Genomic DNA, 14,849 nt, shown 5'->3' with positions numbered 1-14,849 from the left:
TGATAGGAATGAAATACATAATGAGCATGATATCACTGACAGCAAAGGAAAAAATTGTAGAAGGAAAAGAAGTTTAGTAAGGGAAAACACTGGGATCAGTTCTTCTTTTTTTTTTTTTTTTCTGCTTCAAAATTTTTGCCAGGCAGGGCTACACATTGTATTTCCCACTTCATCACTCTACAATTCTACTTAAAGGAATAAGGAACCTGCACATCTTAACCAAGTTTGCTCTCTAAAATGATGGAATTTGTGGAGAAATATTTCAAACTACCCCTTTTCCTTAAATTATATTTTGGAGTCCTTTAAAAGAAACCATACAGTTAAGAAAACTCAACACAGAGGCTAGTAGCTGTGGCAAGGACAATGCCACTAAAACATTTATAAATTAAGGTTTCTATTCATATTTCTATTGTAAGGATCATAGTAAGGTTTACTACCATGAAAGGCTATGTATGCCTTGATTATAGGTATGAAGATATATATGAAGATATACTATTTTAAGCAAATCAGTGTTTTGAGCTGATAGCAGAAGTTTTATCATGCTCTTAAAATTCCATCTCTCAGGATGCTACTCTCATAAGCTCACTATTTATGTTATTTAATTAAATTTTATATAACTCAAAAATTACCTATCATGTAGACCTGACTTTCAGTTAGAGATAAAGAGAAATTTTCAGATTGATCAAGAATCAACACAAATTATTGATAAAGAGAACTTTAGAATATCCATTTTGGAAAAATTATTTAAGCCATAATGTTGAGGTGCTGACTTCTGCAATGGTTTGGCAAGAGAGAATGCCATGTTGGTTCCTCCTATGCCTGGATTTGATGATCTGGGCCTTGTACACATGCCTGTATTGGCAGAGTTTTTATAACAGCATAGTGACTGAGAGAGACATGGACTCCACACAGAAGGTGGGGAAAAGATAGAGAAACAGAAGGACAAGGTCCAACTTTATTTGGGACCAAATATTACAAGGTGTTGGCAGAGTAACGCTTGCTTTGCTCTGTTTTGTGAGAACATGGGAGGCGGTGTCTCCCACCCCTTCTGCATTACCATCTGCCTCGACCCTGCTATGGGGGCCATACGTGACAGTAATCTCTGAAAAACTGCAGTATTTTGACTTTTGATATCTGCTATGGGATGGTATGGAGAAAATATTGCCAAAAATGTAACTGTTTGTATATTATTTTTCAAAAAAGGCCAGCTGGGGAATGAGTTTATAATGGGGATGTCATTAGTATAAATTGCAAGATTAAAAACAAAACACCATAATAACCCATCCATTAACTGGAAATAGTTGAAATGCATAAAGCTAAGTCAGTCAGGGTGAATAGTATATACAGGACCAACAATATTTGTATATTGCTTAATAGAAAACGTGTCCCAGTTAATAGTTGCTGATTGCTTCTCCCAAATAAAGGCCATGAGTGGAAACTGATAAGTGACTGCTCTGTAACTACAGCTTCAAACACATTTTTCATAGAATTAAGTTCACCTTTCAGGTGTTAACTGCTATTGTGTATTTCCATCTATATCTTCTATTATCTTACTGCAATAGATTTAACCCTTGGGCTTTTTAAGGTGACCATTGTGTCTGTGATTAAACAGAAAAAAAATATGGCTCATTTTAGTGCTCAGGACAAGGAAATCCTGACTCCAGGGTTTGGAATAATAAGAATGCTGCTATTACAAGGTTAATATTTGTAAGTGCTGAATATCCTAACCAAATGTTTGTAGCCTTCAAAATGTGGCACTCAGAGGAATGAATGCACCTGTATTTCATTACCTGACTCCAGAAACCCCACAGGAAGATTTGAAAATTAGGCACATGAGGAAAAGAAAGAGTCTTCTTGATCTTATCTATAGAAATCTCACTGTCTTTGATAGAAGATACAGATAATAAGGAATTCTTGTTCAGACCTGCAAGACTCCATGGATGACTGCCTCTGGACACACACTAAGTAGTGGTGAATTCAGATTTGAAGACCCCAGCCCGTAAGAATCAGTGACAAGGCACATAGCTTTTTCTCTTACTGCTTCAAGTTTCTCAGCAGTGCAAATTCTTAGGCTCAAAAGAGAAGAAAATTTTACCTTCCTCTTTTTGGAAAAATTGGAAGGATATAAAAGCACAGAATTTTTAAAACTTAATTAAATGTGAGTTCTAGTTCTATCCCTTCTACTTGAAGTTTATATGCTCTCCACTTCTTGGAAATTTTGAATCTTGACCTCAAATGGAAATACCATGACAAGCCTCATATTGGTGCTCTGAGAATTAGTGTGATGGTATAAAGTAAGGGTATTTAACTATGAGTCCAAAAATTATCTAGCTAGCTAGCTAGCTAGCTTAGCTTAAATGCTAGTTTTCATCCTCCTCCTGTCTACAGCTAGCATGAATCTAGACACCCATAGTCTTCATAATGATCAATAAAGGAATATCTTACTCTACTGTTTCAGTAAATGTAACTTAATTCCACCAGCAAGATAAACAGTAATATGTTGGGTAAGTGGTAGAACCACAGTGCACCCAACGGGAACATTCTCCTTTTTGGCAGCACACAACCATAAGGTGTTTAATTCATTGGAACAGAACAGGTAAGGTCAGATGATAAAGCCTACCCTCCACCCCAACACACTCCATGCCCTTTAACCCTAGGTAAGTAAGGTACAGCTACTACATTATAATGACTCTTTCATACCTATTATACCAGCATCTCTTTTTCTGGTGGTGGTAAGAGGAGGGTAGAGGCAGAAAGACTGAAGAGGGAAAGAAAGCATCTAAAGAGCTTATTTTAGTCACAGACACTCCTTATAAGAATTAGGCACGAGATGATCTTTTGAATGGCTTCATTTAAACACTATTCAAAATGTTGGCAGAGACAGGAACAACAGTTCCGACCTTACTTCCCCTCCTGGAGGCCAGATACCTTTCCCAGACATTGAACCACTAATGGGAAATTAAAGGCAATAAAACAACAGCTGGAATCCCATAACTGACAAGGTTTATATTGTACTCGAAGCAATTCACACTTAAAGAATTTCCTTTCCAATCATCAGGCTTGTTTCTTTCTCTTCAGTGTTCAAGTTGATGGACCCTCTTCTGGTGAAGTGGTTTTCTCTTTGTTTTACTGAACAAGGCTGATATCATCATTCTCCACACACAGTTCTGCCTCAGAAAATTTGAAGAGCTCTGCCTTCTCCTTTAACCCTGAATGGCAGTTTTGCCTAGAGAAAAGGGAGGAACAGTTGAGTGCTTACTGTATGAACAATATGTATTTGATTCTGTTTTTTCCATTTTGCCCAAATGCTATGGGCATTTTTTTTTTCAATTTCAATAGCAACTGAAGTTAACAGAAGTCTCAGGATAACTATTTTTCTCCCTTCACAAAAGAACTCATGTGAAGTCAGATTCTGTAGCAAGAAAATAAGAGTGAGTTACTATGTTCCATTGGAGGAGAAATTGATCAATTCATATCAGATGGTAGTAACTATAGCAATATCAAAGATTTGCTAGGAGCACTTTAGGTACTCACTACCATACTAAGCAAGTTACATGAATTAGGTTATTTAGTTTTTTTTTTTTTTAATCTACTCAAAGTCTTTTTTTTACTGTTATAACTCTCATTTTACAAAGAAAGAAACTGGGACTTATAAAGGTTAAATGATTCATTTTGGGTAGTAAGTGAACAAATAAGATTCAAACCTGAACAGTCTAGCTTGAGTATGAGAGTTCTAAGTGTATTGTGAAATATATTTATATGCATGTGTGTACGGACAGACCCAAGGTCATTATCATCTGCCACTCTCAGTCCTATTATAATACGTTTCTTGACTGGGAGAAAAAAATAGTGGAGTTATAACCATCACATTAGGAATACTGGTGGAAATGTGTTGCACTATTGAATGTCATCTGTGAAATGTGTCACATCTGAAAAAAAAGTTAAGATCTCTGCCTAATGGGAAAAATGGGTGGATAAACAGATGGTCACAATACCGTCTGTCTGGTAAGTGCTGTGATGGTAGGAGCGTGTGCACAAGATCATGAGACAGCCAAGATAACAGTAACCCACAGGAAAGTTTTCTTAAAGGGGAAAACACGTGAATGGTATCCTAGAGGAGTGCAAACAGCTCCCCAGCAATAGAATGAGTGCAAAAGCAAGACAGAGAGAGAAATGCAAGACAAGATATATGCTGAGGCTGTGAGGGTATGGAAGGAAGGAGTCATATGTGCCAGAGGGTGGGTGTGGAGGGGAAATTAAAGGTGAAGGTGGCTGTTGTTCTTTGCTTTTGTTCTTACTGCACTGACTGACTAGGATTTTAACCTGCAGAGTGATTGGCGACCATTTAAGGATTTAAAATCTGGATAGTGATATGATCAGAGTTGCAGTTCTACAAAATTACTCTGGATATAACATAGAGGATGGATGAATGGGTGGATGGAGGGACAGAAAACAGGAAAATCACAAAGGGGGTAGTGATTCTGACTGACCTAAGAAATTAATGCAGGTGAGAGATAATGCAAGTCTGAGCTAAAACACTAGCAAGGGAGATAAAGGGAAGATCTATTTAAAAGCAAACCTTAGAATGTGGAGCTGACAGAAGTAGGCAGCCATTTTGGTTTGGTGGGTGAAAGAAAAGGAAGAAACCAAAATGGCCACAAGTTGGCTTTACTTAAGCAACTGTGTGAACTCTGGAGCTGTTTCTGATAAGAGATAAATGAAAAAATAAGAATCTGGGCTTGAGAAAATGGTTTCGAGAAGACAATGAGGTACCATGCAGAATATCTGAGAGGTAGGCAGAAGAATATGCTAGAATAGAGCACAGGAATGAGGTAGGCACAAGCCAGAGAATTTTGGATGTCACTGTTATGTAACTGACAGTCTTGGGAGTGGCTAAGTCTCAGCAAACTGCAGGGTGGCAGCAGAAGAGACCTGAAAAGGATTCTAGAATACATAAAAATATAACAGCACTGCTTTGAGGAAAAGAAGCTGGTAAGAGAGACTGAAAATAAGTATTAATAATTTGAGAAGTTTGGAGAAATCACCAAAGAATGACCTCAGATCAGGCAAGAAGAAGAGAAATTTTCAAGTTGAAAATATTCAGCTGTGTCAAAACCCCAGAAAGGCCAAGTGATAAAAGAGTAGGACTTGGAATTTGGGACAGTGGAGTCCCTGATGTATCTGAGGAAAATGATTTCCCTGGCTCTAGGAAATCAAAAGAAGATGGTGGCTATTTAAGCTCAGGCTAAATAAAAGGAAAAGGAAATAGAGAAGGTAAACAGAGACTATTTCTTTTGCTCAAAAAACCCAAAGCAGTCTAATGACCTCAGGTTCCACAAGGCTTTGCATGAACATAGGTTAATCAACTACGTGTCTATATTTCATGACAATAATTTTATCTTCCTATTATATATCTGTTGTAATTGATTAACTTTTATTTACTTTTCAGTGCATTAGCTTCTCAATTAACAACCTCAAAGAAACCAAATATAGGGGTGCAAGACACAAATTCCTTCTTTAAATTCTCTCACTTTCATTGATCTCTTGATATTTAGATAATCACGATGGTGTGATCACTCACATGGAGCCAGACATCCTGGAATGTGAAGTCAAGTGGGCCTTAGAAAACATCACTACAAACAAAGCTAGTGGAGATGATGGAATTCCAATTGAGCTACTTCAAATCCTGAAAGATGATGCTGTGAAAGTGCTGCACTCAATATGCCAGCATTTTTGGAAAACTCAGCAGTGGCCACAGGACTGGAAAAGGTCAGTTTTCATTCCAATCCCTAAGAAAGGCAATGCCAAAGAATGCTCAAACTACCGCACAACTGTACTCATCTCACACACCAGTAAAGTAATGCTCAAAATTCTCCAGGCCAGGCTTCATCAGTACGTGAACAGTGAAATTCCAGATATTCAAGCTGGTTTTAGAAAAGGCAGAGGAACCAGAGATCAAATTGCCAACGTCTTCTGGATCATGGAAAAAGGAAGAGAGTTCCAGAAAAACATCTCAGTTCAGTTCAGTCACTCAGTCATGTCTTACTGTTTGCGACCCCATGAATTGCAGCACACCAGGCCTCCCTATCCATCACCAACTCCCAGAGTTCACTCAAACTCACATCCATCGAGTTGGTGATGCCATCCAGCCATCTCATCCTCTGTTGTCCCCTTCTTCTCCTGCCCCCAATCCCTCCCAGCATCAGAGTCTTTTCCAATCAGTCAACTCTTCACATGAGGTGGCCAAAGTATTGGAGTTTCAGTTTCAGCATCATTCCTTCCAAAGAACACCCAGGACTCATGTCCTTTAGAATGGACTGATTGAATCTCCTTGCAGTCCAAGGGACTCTTAGTCTTATCCAACACCACAGTTCAAAAGCATCAATTCTTTGGTGCTCAGCTTTCTTCACAGTCCAACTCTCACATCTATAACATGACTACTGGAAAAACTGTAGCCTTGATTAGACAGACCTTCTTTACTGACTATGCCAAAGCCTTTGACTGTGTGGATCACAATAAACTGTGGAAAATTCTGAAAGAGATGGGAATACCAGACCACCTGACCTGCCTCTTGAGAAACATGTATGCAGGTCAGGAAGCAACAGTTAGAATGGAACATGGAACAACAGACTGGTTATAAATAGGAAAAGGAGTATGTCAAGGCTGTATATTGTCACCCTGCTTATTTAACTTATATGCAGAGTACATCATGAGAAACTTTGGGCTGGAAGAAGCACAAGCTGGAATCAAGATTGCTGGGAGAAATATCAGTCACCTCAGATATGCAGATGACACCACCCTTATGGCAGAAAGTGAAGAACTAAAGAGCCTCTTGATGAAAGTGAAAGAGGAGAGTGAAAAAGTTGGCTTAAACCTCAACATTCAAAAAACTAAGATCGTGGCAACCAGTCCCATCACTTCATGGGAAATAGATGGGGAAACAGTGGAAACAGTGTCAGACTTTATTTTGGGGGGCTCCAAACTCACTGCAGATGGTGATTGCAGCCGTGAAATTCAAAGACGCTTACTCCTTGGAAGGAAAGTTATGACCAACCTAGATAGCATATTCAAAAGCAGAGACATTACTTTGCCAACAAACGTCTGTTTAGTCAAGGCTATGGTTTTTCCAGGGGACTTCTCTGGTGGCTCAGATGGTAAAGCGTCTGTCTAAAATGCGGGAGACCTGGGTCGGGAGGATTCCCTGGAGAAGGAAATGGCAATCCACTCTGGTAGTCCTGCCTGGAGAATCCCATGGACAGAGGAGCCTCATGGGCTACTGTCCATGGGGTCTCAAACAGTCAGACACGACTGAATTATGGTTTTTCCAGTGGTCATGTATGGATATGAGAGTTGGACTGTGAAGAAAGCTGAGCGCCGAAGAATTGATGCTTTTGAACTGTGGTGTTGGAGAAGACTCTTGAGAGTCCCTTGGACTGCAAGGAGATCCAACCAGTCCATTCTAAAGGACATCAGTCCTGGGTGTTCTTTGGAAGGACTGATGCTGAAACTCCAATACTTTGGCCACCTCATGTGAAGAGTTGACTCATTGGAAAAGACTCTGATGCTGGGAGGCATTGAGGGCAGGAGGAGAAGGGGACAACAGAGGATGAGATGGCTGGATGGCATCACCGACTTGATGGGCATGAGTTTGAGTGAACTTCGGGAGTTGGTGATGGACAGGCAGGCCTGGCGTGCTGCGATTCATTGGGTTGCAAAGAGTCAGACATGACTGCGTGACTGAACTGAACTGAACTGAATAGGCATTATTCTATATTTAGGACTTGATGAAAACTTCTCCAGTTCTAACTTGTTCATCAAATGTCATTGTCACCATGTTCCAATATTGCTTTTTTTTTTTTTTTAGTGGCTGTTATAGTTTTAATGGAGTGTGGTACAAAATGCATCAATTACACTAGTGCAAAACAATGTTTTGCATATACTACAGTCTTGCTTGATGTCCTCCCTATACTGTCCCTTGTTTTAGTACAATCCATACAACAATTCATCCTAGACTTATCATTTCTCAAAATCTTTTGTTTCTGCACTCTCTTTTCTTTTTCTTTTTTAATTCTTTATAATGGCATTCTTTTTAATTCCATTTTAATATACTAATATATGCAATTAGTTTATTTAATTTAGTTAGGAAAATAATACATCTTGAAAATAAAAGACCATTTGTTGTTATCATGTAGCAATACAGAGAGCATTTTATTAACATAATTTAAAAAAATTTAACCATATACTGTGCAGGCACAGAAAAGGCCTATTTTGAGATCACTTGGCTGTTCTTACCTGATCAGGTTACCAGCAGAGCAAGACTATATGATTTGCACATATTGCTTCAGGTACTGTTGGATATAATGTCTTAGGATTTCATTAAATTAAGACCTTAAAAGAACAACCAAAGTATTATTTGTAAAGAATAGCTTCACATTACAGAATAAGTTCTACATATACAGCTAAATCAATTTAATCATAAATAAGTACAACAGTTTAGGAAGACTATTCAGAAGTGATCTTGTCCTGATTGCGTTGTTTCCAATGTGATTCAAGGATGTTGGTAATATCCATAGACAGTGCTCAGGATGCCATTTCAACCTGCCCCTGGGTGTTCTTTCTTTTCATCTCCTTATGACTCTGATCTTCAGTGTCCCAAGCCAGGCCAAACCAGACTGACAGCATCTGGTATTTAATATGATTCACTGTAGAGATACCTCAGACTCTTCATATGTAAACCTTGGAATTTAAAGCTTGACAAATGGGCTACGTAGAAGCCATCATACCTATAACGAAAGAATTTGTTGTTCCTAATTATTTTCCAAATTGCTAGTTCATTAATCCACCCAGAAGAACCAAGAATGCCTGGCATTCTTTCAATCCCTGTGAATGCCTTCTCTTCTGCAATGGGAAAGGTTTTTATATCTTTAAGACTTTGTGTTATAAAGAGAATATTCTGAGCTTACCAGTGCAGAAAAGATTGTTTTCCATTACTCAGAAGTCCTTTCCTTTGTGGCTATTTCTTGCCTCATCCTTCAAACAGATTCTATGACACATTAAAAAGCTTGGTCATTCATTCTTTCAACAAACATTTACTGAGCATGACTTGAGAACACAAAGTCAAGTAAGACTTCATTTTTTTTCCAAGGAATCTATGCTCTAGCTGGGGGAATTATTGATCTCCTTGATCAATTACAGGATAAGTGCAAATTCTACTAAACAGGATTGCACAAGTTAAAATGTAAGCCCAAAGAGGTGTATCTCTTTTAGAGAAAAGGATCTAGGAAGACTTCAAAGACTAGACAATGTTCTACCTGAGAATTGAAAAACGATGTGGAATTTCCTAGAAAATATGGAAATATGGTCTCATTGAGAAAAAGGAGAGTAGGTATAAAGGCAGAAGTTTTGAAACAACAGATTACTGGGGAGACGGAGTGGAAAGAAGTGGGACTTTACATATTATACTTTGCCTAGTTGAGTATGTTCAAATCTTGCATGATGGAATGCATTCATATATACACTGTGTAAGTATTAAAATGAAAAATAAAACACAATCACACAAGGGCAACTGCATAACATCTTTAAAGGAAGTTTGTTGTTGTTGGAGTGACAAACATCAAGAGCTGAGGTTGAATCTGGAACACAAAGCTAGGGCTACCTCATGCAAGGAGGTCTTCCATGCCAACATAGGAGAGCTAAATGTTCCTTGAAAGCTTCAGGAAGACAGTGAACAATTTTAAAGAGGAATTTTCGTTATTTAATGTGAATTTTTTAAATTGCTTTGAAAAAAAGAATGGGTAGAGTAGGACAGATTTGTTGTTGAAAATCAAGGAACAAAAAGGAGATAATCTAGGAGAATAATGCTAAGGGCCTGAGTTATGACAGTAGAAGGGGAAGTAGAGTCATGGAAGTAGATAAGAAATTCAGGACCACAGAATTGAGTGATGGATTCAAAATAGTGATATGGCTAGGGTAGGGTATAGGAAAACAGACTCTTTAGTTTATATTACTTACTATTGTGAGCCAACAAGAAGGGGTTAATAGACAAGGGACAAATTTGAATAAAAAGGAGAGCTTCCTTTCCAGGAGTTAAATGTTTGCATCTTATAGTATATCCAAATGTAGATGCCCAGTAGGCATTCGGAAAGACAAATCTGTACTTGAGTAGAGAGAGTTTAATGACTTCCATAGTCTCACACTTCATTCAATTATATTTCTTAAAAGTCAGATTGCTGCTGCTGCTGCTAAGTCGCTTCAGTAGTATCCGACTCTGTGTGATGCCACAGATGGCAGCCCACCAGGCTCCTCCATCCTTGGGATTCTCTAGGCAAGAATACTGGAGTGGGCTGCCATTCCCTTCTCCAATGTACGCATGAATGCTAAGTCGCTTCAGTCGTAGCCGACTCTGTGTGACCCCATGGACAACAGCCCATCAGCCCCCCCATCCATGGGATTCTCTAGGCAAGAATACTGGAGTGGGTTGCCATGTCCTTCTCCGAAAAGTCAAATTAGAGTCCAGAATTAAAGGATATAGGAAAAGGTATTCAAATTTAACAAAGTTAAAACATTTTCATTGTTCATCATCATAAATATGCCCCCTTTATCTAACATAATGTGAAAAAATCAGTTGCATTCACAGAGCGTATGTATGTGTGTGTTAGTCGCTCCATCGTGCCTGACTCTGCAAGTTTCCCTCTAAAACAAGCAAAAACTGCCAATATTTTTATAGGCGTCAAATAGGTTGTTTAGGTATAAAGAGAGTCCAAAAACTGATTTCATTGTCCACTCAAACAACAGTTGTTTTGGCCCTGAGTAAATGACCAATAACAGCATCCCTACCCAGAATCTTCTAAGCAAACAGTAACAGAAACTGTACTTCTGGAGGACATGATAACAAATTGACTAATATCAAGCCAATCTACCTACTAGATAAATATTACTAGCATTTACAGAGAATAAGCAGAGCTAAATGCATTTGGTGGGATGGAGATTAAAGTGGTCCTTAAGGGCAAAGGCAAGGAGAAGTGACATCTGCTCTCAATTATGAGTCAGTAGTGAGTTGTCCTCCAAAGGACACGAAACCTGGTCAAACAACATTTCCTCCACTTGCAGGATGTTACATTAAGGAAATAATGACCAAGAAAGCAGTAAGAAGCAGGCAATGTCTACACTGCATAAAACAGGACTATGTACCATGATTATTTTAATCACTTACCCATGAGTCCCATAATAGTCTGACATCTGACTAAAAATTTTCTAGAAAGGCTTTTGTTTAGACAGGAAAGATTAAGGGCAAAATTGCCAACTATTATTAACTTTCATTTACATATTCAGTGATTGGGGGCTTTTAATGCCTACCAGGCTCTGAAGCCACAATAGTGAGTGAATCAGATTCACCTCTTGATATCTGTGTGGACATCCATCCCACTTACTAGGAGGTCTGACCCAACTTGGTTTTCAAGCTTGAGTGAGTTCCGAGAGTTACTCCAATTCTGCAGAAAATAAAACTGAGATAGAGTTATGAAATAACTTGCCAACTTTAAAAAGCTAATAACTGTCATAGCCAGGGCTGAACTCCAGCAGTCTAACTGCCTTTTAGAGTCAAAGTATTTCTCATGGAATGATTTAAGATCTTAAAATAATGTACCTTTATTCATAACAGCCTCTAAGTGGAAATAGTCCAAATATTCATTAAGATAGATTAAAATTTTTCATACATTCATAAAATGGAGTACCATGCATCAGTGAAAATGAATGGTCTACAATCACATGTAGAAACATAGAGGACAGATACAAAAGAGTAAACAGCATAAATTTCATTTACATAAAGTTAACTAGCAGGTAAAATCAATCAGTGGGGATAAAAATCAAAATAGCAGCTACCTTTGGAGAGTGATATTGACTATGAGAGGACATGAAATTTCCTATGTTATATTAGATATGGAGTGTCTCTAGATCAGAATGATAGTTACATAAATATATAAAATACCTTGAATGGTGTATTTAAGATTGATGGCCTTTATGTATATTATATGTTTAATCGCTCAGTCATGTCTGACTCTTTGCAACCCTATGGACTGCAACCCTCTAGGCTCCTCTGTCCATGGGGATTCTCCAGACAAGAATACTGGAGTGGGTTACCGTGCCCTCCTTCAGGGCATCTTCCCAATCCAGGGATCAAACCCAGCTCTCCCACATTGCAGGCAGATTCTTTACCATCTGAGCCACCAGAGAAGCCCATGTATATTATATCCCAATTTAAAAATAATAAATGCTGATTAGGAAAGAACTTGGTGAACTTGATGATGGTGAACAAACTGACCTGTCTGTCGCCCTGGGTCTACCCATACAATGCTGCTGGTTATTCTTCCTAAATATTGACTTGCCCCAATAACTTCTTTGTGTTGTATCTTCAGTGATTCTCCATTTCCTATAAAGTACGGTCCATAGTCATTAGCATGAATGTGATGTCTTCTGAAAGCTTTTCCCAGCCAGTTACTCCAGTATCATCTCCTGCCTATCACCCATTCACCTTCCTTCTTTCCTTCAATAAATATTTATTGAGTGCCTATTTAGATAGGGCACTTTGCCCGGTGGTGGAGAAATAAAAATGAGCGAGAAAGAATTGTATCATTTTCTGGCAGAAAAGAGAAGCAGCAAAGATATACAGACAGAATTACAAAGCTAATGAGGGGCAGGAAGGAGAGAGACAGAAGGCATCATGGGATCCAGAGGAGGAGTGTTAGACTCAGCTTGAGAGGTTTTTTCAAAGCTGATGGAAGATGCTAAGCTTTGAAAAAGGCAGAGAAAGAGACTTGGTAGGTAGAGATAGGTATGTGGTGGGTTATGGCTTTTATGCCTGAGGGAATCACCTGAACAAAATATGTAGACAAGAAAGAGAAAGAGAATATACAGAAAATGAAAACCAAACGATCTCAGAATAATTGACTCTTCTCGTTCAAGGGTGGAGATGAGGTGTGGCAATGCTTAAATCAGGAACGGCAGACAACCAGCTTATCAGGGTCCCCATCTGCCTTGCTAAGGGGTTTGGGTTGCATCCTGATGGAAAGCGGCGCTCCCAGACACACCCTGTGCTACCGCCATGCCAAGCTCTGCCTAGTTCCAAGGCCACTCCAGATACTTTCACAACTTTCTGCTATTGTTTGTCTTGCTTCTTCAGCTACATGCCAGCCCCACCTGGCGAAATTGCAGTCACTGTTCTCAGTTGTGTACTTGACAACATGGAATTACTTTACTGAATTCAGCATGGATATTAAGCCACTGTTGCCATGAAGAAATGTTGTGAGATCAAACCCGTGAAGCTTGCTATTCTGTTGAATGTAGTGATTTTCAAAAATCTTTGTCATGTTTCACAAGGATTCTTTTTATGTGGGCACCAAGGGAATGTTTGCCAGCACCAGTGATAGCTGAGGTGTCCCTAGAGCTAGTTTGTGTTTGTCTTAATCGCACTGTGATTCATTTTAGAAGATGTTTCTTCTCTGATTTAGCTCAGAGCCAAATCTATGACCCTAAGTGTAAGGACCTTACTCTTTCTGTGGACTAATCTCACTGTTCTTTATTTTGTTTTCTTCTTCTATTTTTTAAAATATCCTGATTTCCTCGCTTACCTTTTTAAGGATAGCATGTAATTTTTAGATCCCTCTGAAATCATTTGTAGAACAAGTTATAGTATAAATGACTAGATTAATAAATAAACAAGTTTTATTCTTTCAGATTCTTTAATGCTTCCTCACTTGTGAAGCTAACCCAGATCGTTCCAGGCAGAGTTACTCAGTATCTGCCTGGAATTTCTAAAACTCTTTGTTCATACCTTTATTCCAGTCTTCTTGCACTACTTTACAAGCATCTCCTACAAATTTGTTTATCCTCATTCAAGTCAGGGACAAAAAGTTTTAATGTCCCAGTATTTTCCCTGATTCTAGTGTTGTACGATGTAAGGACACATTTAATGCTTGGGGTCTGGATAAATAAATGAATAAATGATAAAAAGAAAGAAACTTGAGGGGAATTTACCTGCTATGAGATCAGTGAATGGGGTGAAAGAATACTAAGAGAACAGTGCTCAGGAGCCCCCAAAATGAATGGCTTTATAGAAAGATCTAGACATCTAAGTAGTCTCAAGTCAAGGATCAAAGTATCATTTTGGACTTGGAGAAACAAGGAAAAGGAAGAGAAGGTGGTTGTACTTGTTCGGGCAAGAGATAAATAGGACTAGATGTAGGGTACCTGGCCATAGGAAGACAGTCATGCGAGAGACATTTATTAAGCTCCAACTGAATTATTGCACTGGAGGCTGTACGTAGACACTGTTAAAGCAAAGAACAATAACAATCTTGAAGGGACAGGAACCCTTAATCCTCTGACTAAGGGCTGCTATGTGAGTTAAAAAAAAAAAAAAGCTGGATTTTGAAATTCACTTTAAAAAATTATGAAAATATTTATTGGATGCTTTTATTCCACAGTTGAGGTGACTCAGTTTAACAAACATTCCATGTATTGTTCAATACATCACCATGTACCTGGGGTTTTCATGGCACATTCTCCCGGGGACACAAAATGACTATGAGGGCAGAAGGGCAGATGGTTAAAGGACCAAGGCTCGGGCAGGCTAAGGTGTTTGCACAAGTTCACTCACATGGTTAGTGGTTAGTGAAACAGAAGGGAGGTTTTCTGACTCACAGACTGCAGTACAGTATTTCGTTTATTCTGCTGCCTCAGCAAGTTTTAGACAATGCCCGATATCAGCTTACTTGGAAGAGCGAAACTCTTCTGGGAGTTTCGATTGCGTAGCAGTGACTTCCTGGAGCCTCAGGGACAAAGTTCAAATTCAT

At 38.8% G+C, this 14,849-nt stretch overlaps 1 pseudogene; it reads right to left on the bottom strand.

Moving 5' to 3' along the window:
* The window catches only part of LOC133256209 (TIR domain-containing adapter molecule 2-like), a 134,713-nt pseudogene extending 121,612 nt beyond the window's left edge, over window positions 1-13,101 (bottom strand).
* Window positions 13,102-14,849: the final 1,748 nt, after the last annotated feature.

This window comes from Bos javanicus, chromosome 2 (genome assembly GCF_032452875.1).
Source record: "Bos javanicus breed banteng chromosome 2, ARS-OSU_banteng_1.0, whole genome shotgun sequence".
In the NCBI taxonomy this organism is placed as follows: Eukaryota; Metazoa; Chordata; class Mammalia; order Artiodactyla; family Bovidae; genus Bos; species Bos javanicus.
The sequence above is the reverse complement of the archived record's forward strand: the minus strand, read 5'-3'. Positions and strand labels throughout refer to the sequence as shown.